Source organism: Carassius auratus, chromosome 9, assembly GCF_003368295.1.
Source record: "Carassius auratus strain Wakin chromosome 9, ASM336829v1, whole genome shotgun sequence".
Lineage (NCBI taxonomy): Eukaryota > Metazoa > Chordata > Actinopteri > Cypriniformes > Cyprinidae > Carassius > Carassius auratus.
Window position 1 is genome coordinate 37,120,012 of NC_039251.1, and position 14,873 is coordinate 37,134,884.

At 45.2% G+C, this 14,873-nt stretch overlaps 2 non-coding genes and 1 pseudogene across 2 annotated transcripts; 1 reads left to right on the forward strand and 2 right to left on the reverse strand.

Moving 5' to 3' along the window:
• Positions 1–495: 495 nt before the first annotated feature.
• Positions 496–614, reverse strand: LOC113109414 (5S ribosomal RNA). The gene has a single exon (XR_003292979.1). It is a non-coding gene; the product is annotated as a 5S ribosomal RNA (ribosomal RNA).
• A 3,514-nt stretch (positions 615–4,128) lies between these two features.
• Positions 4,129–4,247, reverse strand: LOC113109415 (5S ribosomal RNA). Its single transcript, XR_003292980.1, has one exon. It is a non-coding gene; the product is annotated as a 5S ribosomal RNA (ribosomal RNA).
• A 5,274-nt stretch (positions 4,248–9,521) lies between these two features.
• On the forward strand, positions 9,522–11,601 carry LOC113108097 (uncharacterized; annotated as a pseudogene).
• Positions 11,602–14,873: the final 3,272 nt, after the last annotated feature.

Genomic DNA, 14,873 nt, shown 5'->3' on the forward strand with positions numbered 1-14,873 from the left:
AGATAATTACTGAAAAAAATCCAAAAGTACTAACCTGGCCCAAACCTGCTTAGATTCTGAGATAGGGCATTGACTCTTTTTTTTAAATTATTTTTTTATTTATTTTTTGCAAAATTATTAGATAATTACTGAAAAAATCCAAAAGTACTAACCTGGCCCAAACCTGCTTAGATTCTGAGATTGGGCATTGACTCTTTTTTGTTTTTTGAAAGATTATTAGACAATTAGTGAAAATTTCCAAAAGTCCTACTTCTGTTTTCTAAGACAGGGCATTTACTTTTTTTTTCTTTTTTTTTATGCACAACTATTAGATAATTACTGAAAAATTCCAAAAGTACTAACCAGGCCCAAACCTGCTTAGCTTCTGAGATCAGACAAGTTCAGGCATAGCCAGGTTGGTAAGGACGTAAGCGAAGGAGGCTGCAAAGAGAGGGCTATTAAAGATCAGCCACTATAATCACCAGTGCATTATATAAGTAGGGAAGCAAACCCAGAAGCTTACAGCACCTAGTATTCCCAGGCGGTCTCCCATCCAAGTACTAACCAGGCCCAAACCTGCTTAGCTTCCAAGATCAGACGAGTTTAGGCATAGCCAGGTTGGTATGGCCATAAGCAAAGGAGGCTGCAATGAGAGGGCTATTTAAAGGTCAGCCACTATAATCGCCAGTGCATTATATAAGTAGGGAAGGAAACCCAAAAGCTCACAGCACCTGGTATTCCGAGGCGGTCTCCCATCCAAGCACTAAACAGGTCCATACCTGCTAAGATTCAAATATTGGGCATTGTCTCTTTTTTTTTAAGATTATTATATAATTAGTAAAAATTTCCAAAAAGCTTAAAGCAACTGGTATTACCAAGGGGTCTCCCATCCAATTACTAACCAGGCCAATACCTGCTAAAATTCAAATACTGGGCATTGACATTTTTTTTTTTGCAAGATTAATATATAATTTGGGAAATTTTCCAAAAAGTTTAAAGCACCTGGTATTCCCATGCAGTCTCCCATCCATGTACTAACCAGGCCCAAACCTGCTAATATTCAGAGATCGGGCATTGACTCTTTTTTTTTTTTGCAAGATTATTATGTAATTTGTGAAATTTTCCAAAAAGTTTCAAGCACCTGGTATTCCCAGGCAGTCTCCCATCCATGTACTAACCAGGCCCAAACCTGCTAATATTTAGAGATCGGGCATTGACTCTTTTTTTTTTTTTGCAAGATTATTATATAATTTGTGAAATTTTCCAAAAAGTTTAAAGCACCTGGTATTCCCAGGCAGTCTTCCATCCATGTACTAACCAGGCCCAAACCTGCTGATATTCAGAGATCGGGCATTGACTCTATATTTTGGCAAAATTATTATATACTAAGTGAAAAATTTCCAAAAAGCTTACAGCACCTGCAGGCGAATTCTCCTCCAAGTACCTAAGCGATCGTCAGCCGTCCAATGGTTGAGCAGAGCTGAGCAGCGATCAGCCAATGGTTGAGCAATGCTGAGCAGAGCTCAGTGCTCAACAGACCAATCATTGAGCGAGGATCGGTAAACGTCATCTAGCTGTATGAGCTGTTTTAAAAATACTGGCGGCCATTGATGATCGATTGGACTGTTTTCTTTACTATCAGGTACATTTGGTATAATTATGTGCCAAGTAATGAATGAAACTCCATATATTTTGTGATAATTTGGCTGATATTCAAGGTTTTACATGGTAATATCTCGTCAGCGCCGTACTGACACTAACTTTTTAGCTCCGCTTGTTTACATTAAAATAGCTAGGTTTTATCTCTCTGAAATGCGTTTAAAATGGGACCAGACTATTGATTTTACATGTTGAGACGTTGAAGAATGTACTACTACTGTGTGGACTCGAAATGTAAAGCTTAAATATGCTTTAGGTGTGTTAGAATATCAATCGCGATTAGCATGCTAAATGCATTGAAAATGAATGAATGAGCTACCAATCGCCGCTGTAATGACCTGACGATCTCTGGAAATTCTTTAAAAACGTGATCAGACACTCGCTCACTTCTTAAGACCATATAGATAGTCTTACAGCAGTGTGGAGTTGAAATTCGATGTGTAAATATGCTTTAGAAGTGTAAACATGTCAACCGCGATTTGCATGCTAAAAACAAGTGATGAATGAATGGGCTGTTCTCTTTCATCATCTCGTGTTCGAGATCCACCTATGGGAAGGGCATCCGTACCTGACCTCTGCAGAAGCATCCAATTGCACCAAGTCTGGCTAGACAGACAGAAGCGCGCAGCCAATGCCAGGTAAGGGCCCGCCCCCTTACCTAGGGGTATAATAATGGCTGCAGCGCTGCTATTCCCCAGTTGACATTCGCTTCTCGCGATCTCTGCATTGACACAGTTCGGTTGGATTACGATGCTCACCTTCGTGTCTTCAGGAGGACATATCAATTGATCAGCCTCCGCCAGACGTGACTGTCGTCTTCTCAGCTTTTTCTGCTGTGTTCTGCATTCAGGGCCGCCGCGCTCTCGTCGTTTTCACCTGCTCCCACGGCTGCCCGCCACGGATTTTTCCGATTTCTTCTCCGGTATGTTGCTTTCTATACATAACGCTTCTTCGGGGAATAGCCTATCACGGGCCTGCCCGGCCGCGTGTGGAGCACTCATCGCTGCTAAGGACCTTCACCCGTTCTGCATGGTTTGCTTGGGCCTTAAACACGCTCAAGAAGTCTTGGAGAACGCGGAAAATTTTAGTTTCGATCGGTTCACCGAGCTGCGCATGCGCAACTAATAGCGCCGCGCTGCTGTGGAGGGGGGAACTGAACGAGAAATATGAGTCAGTGGATTACGTGAATGAGAACGATTCGTTCACCTAAAAGATTTGTTCAAAAAGAATGATTCGTTCCCGAACGACACATCACTAGTTTGTAGTTCTGTTTTTCTGTCTTGTCCATTGGTTTTTCCATCTTGTTTTCTCCTTGAAACCACCTTTGGCCATGTTTCATTCCTGCTTTCAGCAATCCCTTCATTCATATTCCTTTCCATCTCGTCTGCAACATATCCAGATTCTCTGATCCCCATCTCATGTCCATTTGCCAGTCCGTGTCCTTTGTCCATTAAATACATCATTTTGTTACATGAAACCCCAAACAGTATAAACTGTTTGGGGTTAAAAAAAACACTAACTAATATAAACTCAACACAAACCAAAAAAACAAACAAACTAATAAAACTAAACCAAACTACAAAATGGAAGAGCCTCTCTCTTCCTACTACTGCCAACTTACTTCCTGTTGCACTCCTAGCGCCCTCAGGTTGGTATGGCCGTAAGTGAAGGAGGTTGCAAAGAGAGGGCTATTTAAAGATCAGCCACTATAATTGCCAGTGCATTACATAAGTAGGGAAGGAAACCCAAAAGCTTACAGCACCTGGTCTCCCAACCTGGTCTCCCATCCAAGTACTAACCTGGCCCAAATCTGCTTAGATTCTGAGGTCGGGCATTGACTCTTTATTTTCTTTTTTTTTTTTGCAAAATTATTAGATAATTACTGAAAAATTCCCAAAGTACTAACCTGGCCCATACCTGCTTAGATTCTGGGATTGGGCATTAACTCTTTATTTTTTTTAAATATTATTATTATTATTTTTTTGCTAAATTATTAGATAATTACTGAAAAAAATCCAAAAGTACTAACCTGGCCCAAACCTGCTTAGATTCTGAGATAGGGCATTGACTCTTTTTTTTTTAATTATTTTTTTATTTATTTTTTGCAAAATTATTAGATAATTACTGAAAAAATCCAAAGTACTAACCTGGCCCAAACCTGCTTAGATTCTGAGATTGGGCATTGACTCTTTTTTGTTTTTTGAAAGATTATTAGACAATTAGTGAAAATTTCCAAAAGTCCTACTTCTGTTTTCTAAGACAGGGCATTTACTTTTTTTTTCTTTTTTTTTATGCACAACTATTAGATAATTACTGAAAAATTCCAAAAGTACTAACCGGGCCCAAACCTGCTTAGCTTCTGAGATCAGAGAAGTTCAGGCATAGCCAGGTAGGTATGGACGTAAGCGAAGGAGGCTGCAAAGAGAGGGCTATTAAAGATCAGCCACTATAATCACCAGTGCATTATATAAGTAGGGAAGGAAACCCAGAAGCTTACAGCACCTAGTATTCCCAGGCGGTCTCCCATCCAAGTACTAACCAGGCCCAAACCTGCTTAGCTTCCAAGATCAGACGAGTTTAGGCATAGCCAGGTTGGTATGGCCATAAGCAAAGGAGGCTGCAATGAGAGGGCTATTTAAAGGTCAGCCACTATAATCGCCAGTGCATTATATAAGTAGGGAAGGAAACCCAAAAGCTTACAGCACCTGGTATTCCGAGGCGGTCTCCCATCCAAGCACTAAACAGGTCCATACCTGCTAAGAATCAAATATTGGGCATTGTCTCTTTTTTTTTAAGATTATTATATAATTAGTAAAAATTTCCAAAAAGCTTAAAGCAACTGGTATTACCAAGGGGTCTCCCATCCAATTACTAACCAGGCCAATACCTGCTAAAATTCAAATACTGAGCATTGACATTTTTTTTTTTGCAAGATTATTATATAATTTGGGAAATTTTCCAAAAAGTTTAAAGCACCTGGTATTCCCATGCAGTCTCCCATCCATGTACTAACCAGGCCCAAACCTGCTAATATTCAGAGATCGGGCATTGACTCTTTTTTTTTTTTTGCAAGATTATTATGTAATTTGTGAAATTTTCCAAAAAGTTTCAAGCACCTGGTATTCCCAGGCAGTCTCCCATCCATGTACTAACCAGGCCCAAACCTGCTAATATTTAGAGATCGGGCATTGACTCTTTTTTTTTTTTTTGCAAGATTATTATATAATTTGTGAAATTTTCCAAAAAGTTTAAAGCACCTGGTATTCCCAGGCAGTCTTCCATCCATGTACTAACCAGGCCCAAACCTGCTGATATTCAGAGATCGGGCATTGACTCTATATTTTGGCAAAATTATTATATACTAAGTGAAAAATTTCCAAAAAGCTTACAGCACCTGCAGGCGAATTCTCCTCCAAGTACCTAAGCGATCGTCAGCCGTCCAATGGTTGAGCAGAGCTGAGCAGCGATCAGCCAATGGTTGAGCAATGCTGAGCAGAGCTCAGTGCTCAACAGACCAATCATTGAGCGAGGATCGGTAAACGTCATCTAGCTGTATGAGCTGTTTTAAAAATACTGGCGGCCATTGATGATCGATTGGACTGTTTTCTTTACTATCAGGTACGTTTGGTATAATTATGTGCCAAGTAATGAATGAAACTCCATATATTTTGTGATAATTTGGCTGATATTCAAGGTTTTACATGGTAATATCTCGTCAGCGCCGTACTGACACTAACTTTTTAGCTCCGCTTGTTTACATTAAAATAGCTAGGTTTTATCTCTCTGAAATGCATTTAAAATGGGACCAGACTATTGATTTTACATGTTGAGACGTTGAATAATGTACTACTACTGTGTGGACTCGAAATGTAAAGCTTAAATATGCTTTAGGTGTGTTAGAATATCAATCGCGATTAGCATGCTAAATGCATTGAAAATGAATGAATGAGCTACCAATCGCCGCTGTAATGACCTGACGATCTCTGGAAATTCTTTAAAAACGTGATCAGACACTCGCTCACTTCTTAAGACCATATAGATAGTCTTACAGCAGTGTGGAGTTGAAATTCGATGTGTAAATATGCTTTAGAAGTGTAAACATGTCAACCGCGATTTGCATGCTAAAAACAAGTGATGAATGAATGGGCTGTTCTCTTTCATCATCTCGTGTTCGAGATCCACCTATGGGAAGGGCATCCGTACCTGACCTCTGCAGAAGCATCCAATTGCACCAAGTCTGGCTAGACAGACAGAAGCGCGCAGCCAATGCCAGGTAAGGGCCCGCCCCCTTACCTAGGGGTATAATAATGGCTGCAGCGCTGCTATTCCCCAGTTGACATTCGCTTCTCGCGATCTCTGCATTGACACAGTTCGGTTGGATTACGATGCTCACCTTCATGTCTTCAGGAGGACATATCAATTGATCAGCCTCCGCCAGACGTGACTGTCGTCTTCTCAGCTTTTTCTGCTGTGTTCTGCATTCAGGGCCGCCGCGCTCTCGTCGTTTTCACCTGCTCCTACGGCTGCCCGCCACGGATTTTTCCGATTTCTTCTCCGGTATGTTGCTTTCTATACATAACGCTTCTTCGGGGAATAGCCTATCACGGGCCTGCCCGGCCGCGTGTGGAGCACTCATCGCTGCTAAGGACCTTCACCCGTTCTGCGTGGTTTGCTTGGGCCTTAAACACGCTCAAGAAGCCTTGGAGAACGTGGAAAATTGCAGTCATTGCCTTATGCTGCCCAAAAATGTTTTACGACGCCGTCTTAAGGTTGCAGCGACCCAGTGCTCCGAGCTCGGTTTTACTGACTCAGATCTGGGACACGGTGACGACGACGCACTACCGGGGGACTCCCGGGGCACCTCCTCACTTGTTTGGGCTGACCAGCCCAATCCCGCATTCCCTGAAGAGGACATCTTTGCGGGCAACCTCATGCTCGCCGACGAACCGGCCGGTTCCGGCGATGAGGATGATGCGGCCCTTCTCGGGGTCTCAGAGGACGAGGATGCCATCCCGCCCTTTGGCGTTCCCCAGGCTAGCGGCCACGCAGCCCTGCCTCAGTCCATCCTCCTGGAAGTGTGTGAGCGAGCGGCCGCTCGCCTCAACATTGAGTGGCCGGCTCCACAGAGCGCCACCGACCAGGAGAGGGATATTTACGAGGGAAAAGTGTTGGGATATCCTCCCGGTCCGGGGAAACAACTATTCCCCGTCCTTCCAGCGTGCGCTAAGCATATGAGGCACAACTGGAGCGAACCGCTCGACTTCAAACACGGCCTTTCGGGCCTTGAAGTAAAGGATATGGCAGCTCATGGTATGGGCGACCCCCCCGCTATCGAGCCTTCCATCGCCAGGCACCTTAACCCCGCTCAGGGCGGGCTGCTCGCTCCCCCTAAGCCGGTCTTGCCCAACAAGCTGGACCTTTTTTCTGCCTCAGTTCACCAGGCCGCATACAAGTCCTCGGCCTTGGCAGTCAGGGCCCTGACCGTCTCGTCTCTCCTCTCCGCTTACCAGGCGGAGATTTTGGACGAATTAGGGCAACAGCTAAAAAAGCGAACTCCTTCTCTACACTTGTGGAAGGAGATCCTCACGGTGAACGACCTCGTCCTTCGTAATGCTCGGCAGGCCGTCCAAGCCTGCGGGCGCTCTATGGCGTTTTCTGTGGTGGGAGAGCGCGCGCTCTGGCTTAACCTGTCAGGCCTTCCTGACAGTGAGAAGCGGCGCATCGCGGGCGCGTCGATGGAGCCCGATCGGGCTCTCTTCGGCCCCGCCGTCGCATTGATGCAACAACGGTGTGACGACAAAAAGAAGGAGGACGAGGCCTTCAAGTTATGTCTTCCTAAGGGGAAAGGCCGCGGCTGGAGGACCATCTAACCCTACCCCCATCGACTCGAAATGTAAGCGGCCTGCCTTATGTTCGATTGATGGAGGCATCGAGTCCGCATTCATGGGCCACGAGCCCTTCGGACTCTCTCCCTGTCCCAGGACCCCCGTTCAAAAGACGCAGGGTCTCCCGCGGATGGATCGATTCCTCTCCGTTCGAGGCTGCCCAGCCCATGTGTTTAATGAACGGTGTGTGTTCCCCCCTCACGTTCAGGGGGTCTGTTGTGAGGAAAAGTGCAAAAGCAGTGTCACCACACCGCATACACTCTGTTCCCCTCACCCAACCAATAAAGGCTTCGGCCCCAGTGTTTCCCCAACACAAAACACACAGAAAAACAAAAAACACATTAAAACAAACGAATCAAATGAATTCGTTACGGAGAGAGAATCTCTCTTCACAGAGAGAGTCCATCTCCCCGCGGAGAGAGGAAATCTGTCTGAACCCCTGCATGTTGCCCCTGGTGTGTCCACTAGATGGCGCCATTGCATCACAAATAAACCAGCTGGGCTTACACAGCCCCGCTGCAGCTCGGGTGGGAACACTTGCGAATCACGAATGGGCTTGGCAAACTGTTTCGGCTCCCGAGTGGGTGATGCGTACTATATTGCAGGGATTCAGACTGCAGTTTTCAATGAAACCTCCGCATTTCAACGGCGTTCTCTCTTCACACACAGAAGAGAACGCCTCACACATTCTGAAAGAGGAAATATCCTCCCTCCTAAACAAGGGAGCGATTCAGATGGTGCCCCCCACTCTAACGATTTTATTCTCGTTATTCCCTGGTCCCAAAAAAGGACGGCGCTCTCCGCCCTATTCTGGACCTTCGTGTGTTAAACAAACATTTGAGGAAATACAATTTCAGAATGCTGACTCATGGCTCGCTCGCCCGTGCCATAAAACAGAACGACTGGTTCACATCGGTCGACCTGAAAGATGCTTTCTTCCATATAAGCATTTATCCGCCACACAGGACGTTTCTTCGTTTCGCCTACCAAGGCACATGTTACGAATTCACAGTTCTGCCGTTTGGGCTCAGTCTAAGCCCCCGGTGTTTCTGTCTGTGTGCGGAGGCGGGTTTAGCACCCATGAGAATGTCAGGTATGAGGATTCTGACATACATAGACGATTGGCTAATCATAGCCGAATCGAAAGAGAAAGTGTTGCAGGACACCTGCCGTGTGCTCACGCACATCACATCTCTTGGGTTCAGAGTGAATGTGAGCAAGAGCAATTTTACACCCAGTCATAATGTCATTTTCCTGGGTTTGGAGTTGAACTCAGTCTCCATGCGAGCACGTCTCTCTCAAGAGTGCGTTCTCTCTCTAATGAACTGTCTGTCGCAGTTCAGAGAGGGGGCGAAAGTACAATATCGCACATGCCTCAGGCTGCAGGGTCTTATGGCTTCATCAATCCAGGTTGTACCGCTGGGACTTCTGAGAATGACAGCGTTCATGAAATGGGTTTTGTTACTACATTTCAGCCCGACGCGCGATCTTTGCCGCTCTGTAATAGTGACGCGCGCCTGCTCGGCAGCCTTGTGCCACTGGAAGAGCACAGACTTTTATGCACAGGGAACCCCTCTGGGGACAGTTATGATGCGGAAAGTTGTGACGACAGATGCGTCCTTAACAGGCTGGGGCGCCACCCAGGAGGGCAGAATGGTGAACGGTCTGTGGCCGAGCAGACTACGTTCAGCGCACATAAATTATTTAGAGCTTATGGCCGTATGGAAAGCTCTGAATCATTTTCTGCCTCGCCTGCAGGGACATCATGTGCTCGTACGCTGCGACAATACCACGACAGTGGCTTATATCAACCGTCAGGGCGGCGTGCGCTCGTCGAAACTTCACGCTCTAGCTTACAAGCTTCTAGTGTGGAGCGGATGGGTTTTCCTGTTGTTACGCGCGACTCATGTTCCCGGCCTTCTAAACAGAGGCGCGGATCTTCTATCAAGGGGAAACCCAATCTACGGAGATTGGCGCCTTCACCCGCAGATAGTGGATATGTTATGGATGAGATTTGGACAGGCAACCGTAGATCTATTCGCCTCGCGCGAAAACTACCATTGTCCTATGTTCTTCTCGCTAAAGGACGTGGACGCACCCCTCGGGGTAGATGCACTGGCCCACCCGTGGCCCAGAGTGCTGCTGTATGCCTTTCCTCCCCTGTGCCTGATAATTCCTACACTGGCCAGGGTGAGAGAGCAGGGCCTGTCTCTCATTCTGATAGCACCCAGGTGGCCCAAAGCACCATGGCTGGCGGAGATAATCCCTCTGTTATATGCTGAGCCGAGGCGCCTCCCCCCCCGCACAGATCTTTTGTCCCAAGCGAACGGGGAGATTTATCACCCACACCCGGACAGGGTGGCTCTTTGGGCGTGGCCCGTGAGAGGACGATCCTAAGCGCTCTGGGGCTTTCGCCGCGTGTGATTGCTACTATACAGAATGCCAGGGCCATGTCTATGCGATTCTTGTATGGCAGTAAGTGGCAAGTGTTCGAAGGGTGGTTTGATGGGCGTGGTCTCACATCTTATCAGTGCTCAGTTCCTGATATTTTGTGTTTCCTCCAAGACCTCTTGGAAAAAGGCAGGTCTTTTTCCACAATTAAGGTCTACTTGGCTGCGATTTCGGCCTTTCATGTGGGCTTAGAGGGCTCAACAGTCGGGCAACATCATCTAATCCGCAGATTTATGAAGGGTGCTTGAGTGGGACCTCTCCATGGTGTTGGAGGCTCTGTCTCAGTATCCTTTTAAACCTCTTGGAAGTATTTCCCTAAAGCTGCTGTCCTTCAAGACAGCTTTGCTCTTGGCCTTGGCATCAGCCAAACGTGTCAGTGAGCTACATGCACTTTCGGTTCATCCCTTGTGCACTAAATTTTCTCTTAGTGGAGATATGGTTTCCCTTAAGCCTAATCCGGCCTTCATGCCGAAGTGCTTCCCTGCGTTCACTTCAGAGTTGTTGGAGCTGTCCGCTTTTGACCCTCCACCTTTTTCCTCCCCGGAGGATGAGAGGCTAAATGCTCTGTGTCCCGTCCGTGCTTTACGGACATATATGAACAGGACTAGTGCTTTCCGGAAGAGCGACCAGCTCTTTATTTCATGGGCATCCACTCATGGAGGGAATCCTATTTCTAAGCAACGCCTCTCACATTGGCTTGTGAATGCTATAGCTTTGGCTTATGAATCAAAGGGAATGCAGCCCACCAGGGAGCGTCACTAAAGGACATCTGCTCCGCTGCCATTTGGTCTTCTCCTTATACCTTTGTGCGTTATTACTGGCTGGTTGTCACCAGCATCTCGGTAGCACATTCGGTTTTAGGGGTGGGGTCCTCTTAGCCCTTCCCTGCAACCCCGCTGGAAGAGGTGAAGAAGGAGTGAATGGTCCGGCTGGCCATGCACATCCCTGTCACTAGCATGTTTTTACATTCCTTTTTCTGGGTGTATTTATATGCACATTGGTTATCATGTGTGTGACGCTAACATTTTTTCATGTGCTGCATATGCACAGCAGTCACGACTGTGCATCAGTATTGCAGGTTCATGAGTATGGGAACGTGTCAGGCACCGCCTCTCTGGGGCGACCGTCCTTCTCTGGCTTTCAGAACCTCACTGTGAGTGTATTGGGCAATCGGGGAGCTGTCCATTTCTCTCCCATAGGTGGATCTCGAACACGAGATGATGAAAGAGAACAATAGGTTACTGTCGTAACCCCGGTTCTCTGAAACATCGAGTGGAGAGAACCACCAGCTTTGCCCCGCTTGCCACACGAGAAGCGAATATACTTAACTGGGGAATAGCAGCGCTGCAGCCATTATTATACCCCTAGGTAAGGGGGCGGGCCCTTACCTGGCATTGGCTGCGCGCTTCTGTCTGTCTAGCCAGACTTGGTGCAATTGGATGCTTCTGCAGAGGTCAGGTACGGATGCCCTTCCCATAGGTGGATCTCTCCACTCGATGTTTCAGAGAACCGGGGTTACGACAGTAACCTATTGTTTTTGGTTACTACTTTTACGAGGGCTGCAGGGTCTATAAACATGTATTTAAGCCCTCATCTGCTTTTAGTTTTACTCATTTATTCATGTTTTACTGTACCAGATGAAACATGGAGAAGCCTAGACATCGGTGCAGCGTGTGCCACAAGACTTTCACTGAAAAGTCCAACCTGACGAGGCATCTGAAGATCCATGCCGTCGCCAGGGAGACCTTTGACTGTGATGTCTGCAGGAAGAGCTTGACCACCAAATCATCGCTGGTCAACCATCAACAGCAACACCAGTACCCCAATATCGTTTTGTACCGGCAAGGAGAGGCCAGGCTGCAGTGTACAGAGGCAGCAAAGTCTGTGGCCGAAGCCCCCAGCACCGTTGATGACCCTACATGGCTGGATCCCAAGATACCTCCTCCTCAAGATGCTGAAGAACCGAGCGCCGGCCAATCAGCTCACCTCCCCCAGCAAGGTCACGGCTTCTTTGAAGGGACAGTATAAGAGGATTGCAGACCGAGTTCAAGACGACCCCATCCTCGGCGGTCTCGCCATTCCACTGCTTAACTTGAACGCCAAGTCCATCTCGACCTTCGCTGCCAGGGAGGAGAAAAAGGCCAACTACGGGGCGACGGTACTGCCAAAGGTGACGCCTCACCTGAAAGTGCTGTCGGACGCACCGTTCCCGGAAGCTCCTGCGCTACCAACATCCCTCCCACCCCCAGACCGGCCTCAGGTCCAGTACCAGCATGTTCATCACGAGGCTGGAAAAAGGCGTGGTGAGATGCGGGGGTAAGTTGTCATAAGCACTTTGTTTCACCTGTTGGCTGTGGAAAGCAAATAGCACACACATCATATCAATACTCATTACATGTGTATTTTATTTTATTTCCAGATTATTTGTTGAAGAGCCAGAGCCTGTGCCTCCTGTGAACTGGCCCGTTCAGCCCACAGCGTCGTCCTCCTCCACTCGGCCAAGGCCTGCTGCGTCCACCCACCTCCAGCCAAGGCCTGCTGCGTCCACCTATGGACCACCCCCTGTGTCGGCAGCACCCATACTGCTGGTTCTGTGTAAATAACTGTGTAAATAACGTACCTGTGTGATGCCACTTCTCCTGTGCCATCTGTAGGAGAGAGAAAGAGGCTTGTTTGTTTGTTAGATTGTACTTGAAGCACTTTGAAACACAATCAAACAAACAAAAACTATTTATTTATATAGTTCAAAAAATGGACTTTCCAGTTTTACTTTAGTTTGTTTTTTATTATTATTTATGTTGCTCTTAAAATGCACTTTGTAGTATTTTTTTTTTTTTTATACAAACATGTTCTGGCCTATGTTCAATATCAAGGCCAATCTAACCTCAATCATTTTAGCCTTAATCAGTTCTGATCTAACACGATCAGTTTTCATAACCCTTAAGTGGTTGTTTATGTTCAGATAATCTGTGTTTTTGTCGTGTGTTGTTTGTATGTCTTTGTCTGCTTCATGTTTAACAAAAATTTGCCAAAGAAAACACTTTATTTGTTGATTAGTGACCTGAGTCTTTGGATAATCCTGTTCTTTATTGGGCTTGGGCCTGTACAAATCAAAAGTTTGTGTTTTTAATTAAGTGTTTTTGATTATTATTAATGTTATTTATGTGTGCGTGTCCTTGTGATGTTTGTATGTCTGTAAGCTTCCATGTTTAACAAAATGTTTGCAAATGGTAGTAAATGTTTGTCTCTCGTGTTCTCGCTCGTAGATCTGTACCTTATTGTGGTGAGCGAGCTTTAAACCAAACGGATCTTGTTTACTTGTGTTTCCATGCATTGCCTTTTAAATGAAACACAATCTGGGTGAAAAATAAAAGTTGTAAAACTATTTCAAGTATTTTGGAGTCTCTGAATGCTTGTTTTTTTTTTTTTTACACTATCCCATCCCTTTTGAAACCCATCAGAGCAACTAGAAGTCCTGTGAACACACCCCACCGTGCGCTGGCTGTACCCCCTGGGTGGTCACAAAAATGAGTTCTGTGAACGGCTCTGATGTCTTTGATGATGTGTACACATATTTCTTAATTCAGCCCAAAAATGTAACAATTGCACACTTTTCCACTTGACTATATGAATCTCATCAGCTACATCAACTCAAACTATGAAAATAATAAAACAATCAGGATTTCAATAAACTAGGCCTTGTACATGACAATTTCTGTAAATAACACTTTGACCACCAGGTGGCACCATCCATTTTGATCATTTTCGATCCATCCCAGGTTTGAGATATATGTACTTGGGGGGTCATGAGCCCCCCAAGGCGGTCTCCCATCAAAGTACTAACCAGGCCCAAACCTGCTTAGCTTCCGAGATCAGACGAGATCGGGCATGGCCAGGTTGGTATGGCCGTAAGCGAAGACTGCCGCAAAGAGAGGGCTATTTAGAGATCAGCCAATCTAATCGCCAGTACATTATATAAGTAGGAAAGAAAACCCAAAAGCTTAAAGCACCTGGTATTCCTAGCCGGTCTCTCATCCAAGTACTAACCAGACCTAAGCCTGCTAAGATTCAGAGATTGGGCATTGACTCTTTTATTTATTTATTTATTTTATTTTTTTTTGCAAGATTATTATATAATTTGTGAAATTTTCCAAAAAGTTTAAAGCACCTGGTATTCCCAGGCAGTCTCCCATCCATGTACTAACCAGGCCCAAACCTGCTAATATTCAGAGATCGGGCATTGACTCTATTTTTTGGCAAAATTATTATATACTAAGTGACAAATTTCCAAAAAGCTTACAGCACCTGGTATTCCCAGGCGGTCTCCCATCCAAGTACTAACCAGGCCCAAACCTGCTTAGCTTCCGAGATCAGACGAGATCGGGCATGGCTTTTTTTTTAATTAAAATTCTTTTACAAAAAATTCCAATTCATTTACAACATTCCAGGGAACTCAATTTTACAATTCCTTAAAACATTTTGTACATTACCTGAGAAAATTTTATAAAAAAACATCCATTTTCCTTTCCATCTTACAATACACATACAACAGTTGCAAATATTCTTCCATTCTCTTTTTAAAATATCCCCATATGTCTATTTTACAGTCTTTGTTTCTCACTATGTTTCTTCTTTTCCATATTACATACTTCCCCATTGATGTACATAGATTGACCACCTCCTTATTTGTACAATTTTCATTCAGTCCCATTATTATCAACTCATCCCAGTTTGGAATATCTTCCTTTTCTCTTAGTTGATTTATCAAACCTTTTAAAATCTTAAAAAATTCTTTCAATTCATCACAATATAAAAACAAATGTAAAAATCCTTCATCCTCTTTTTTACATACTTTACACAAAGCATTTTGTGTCAAACCAATTTTACATAGTTTCATCT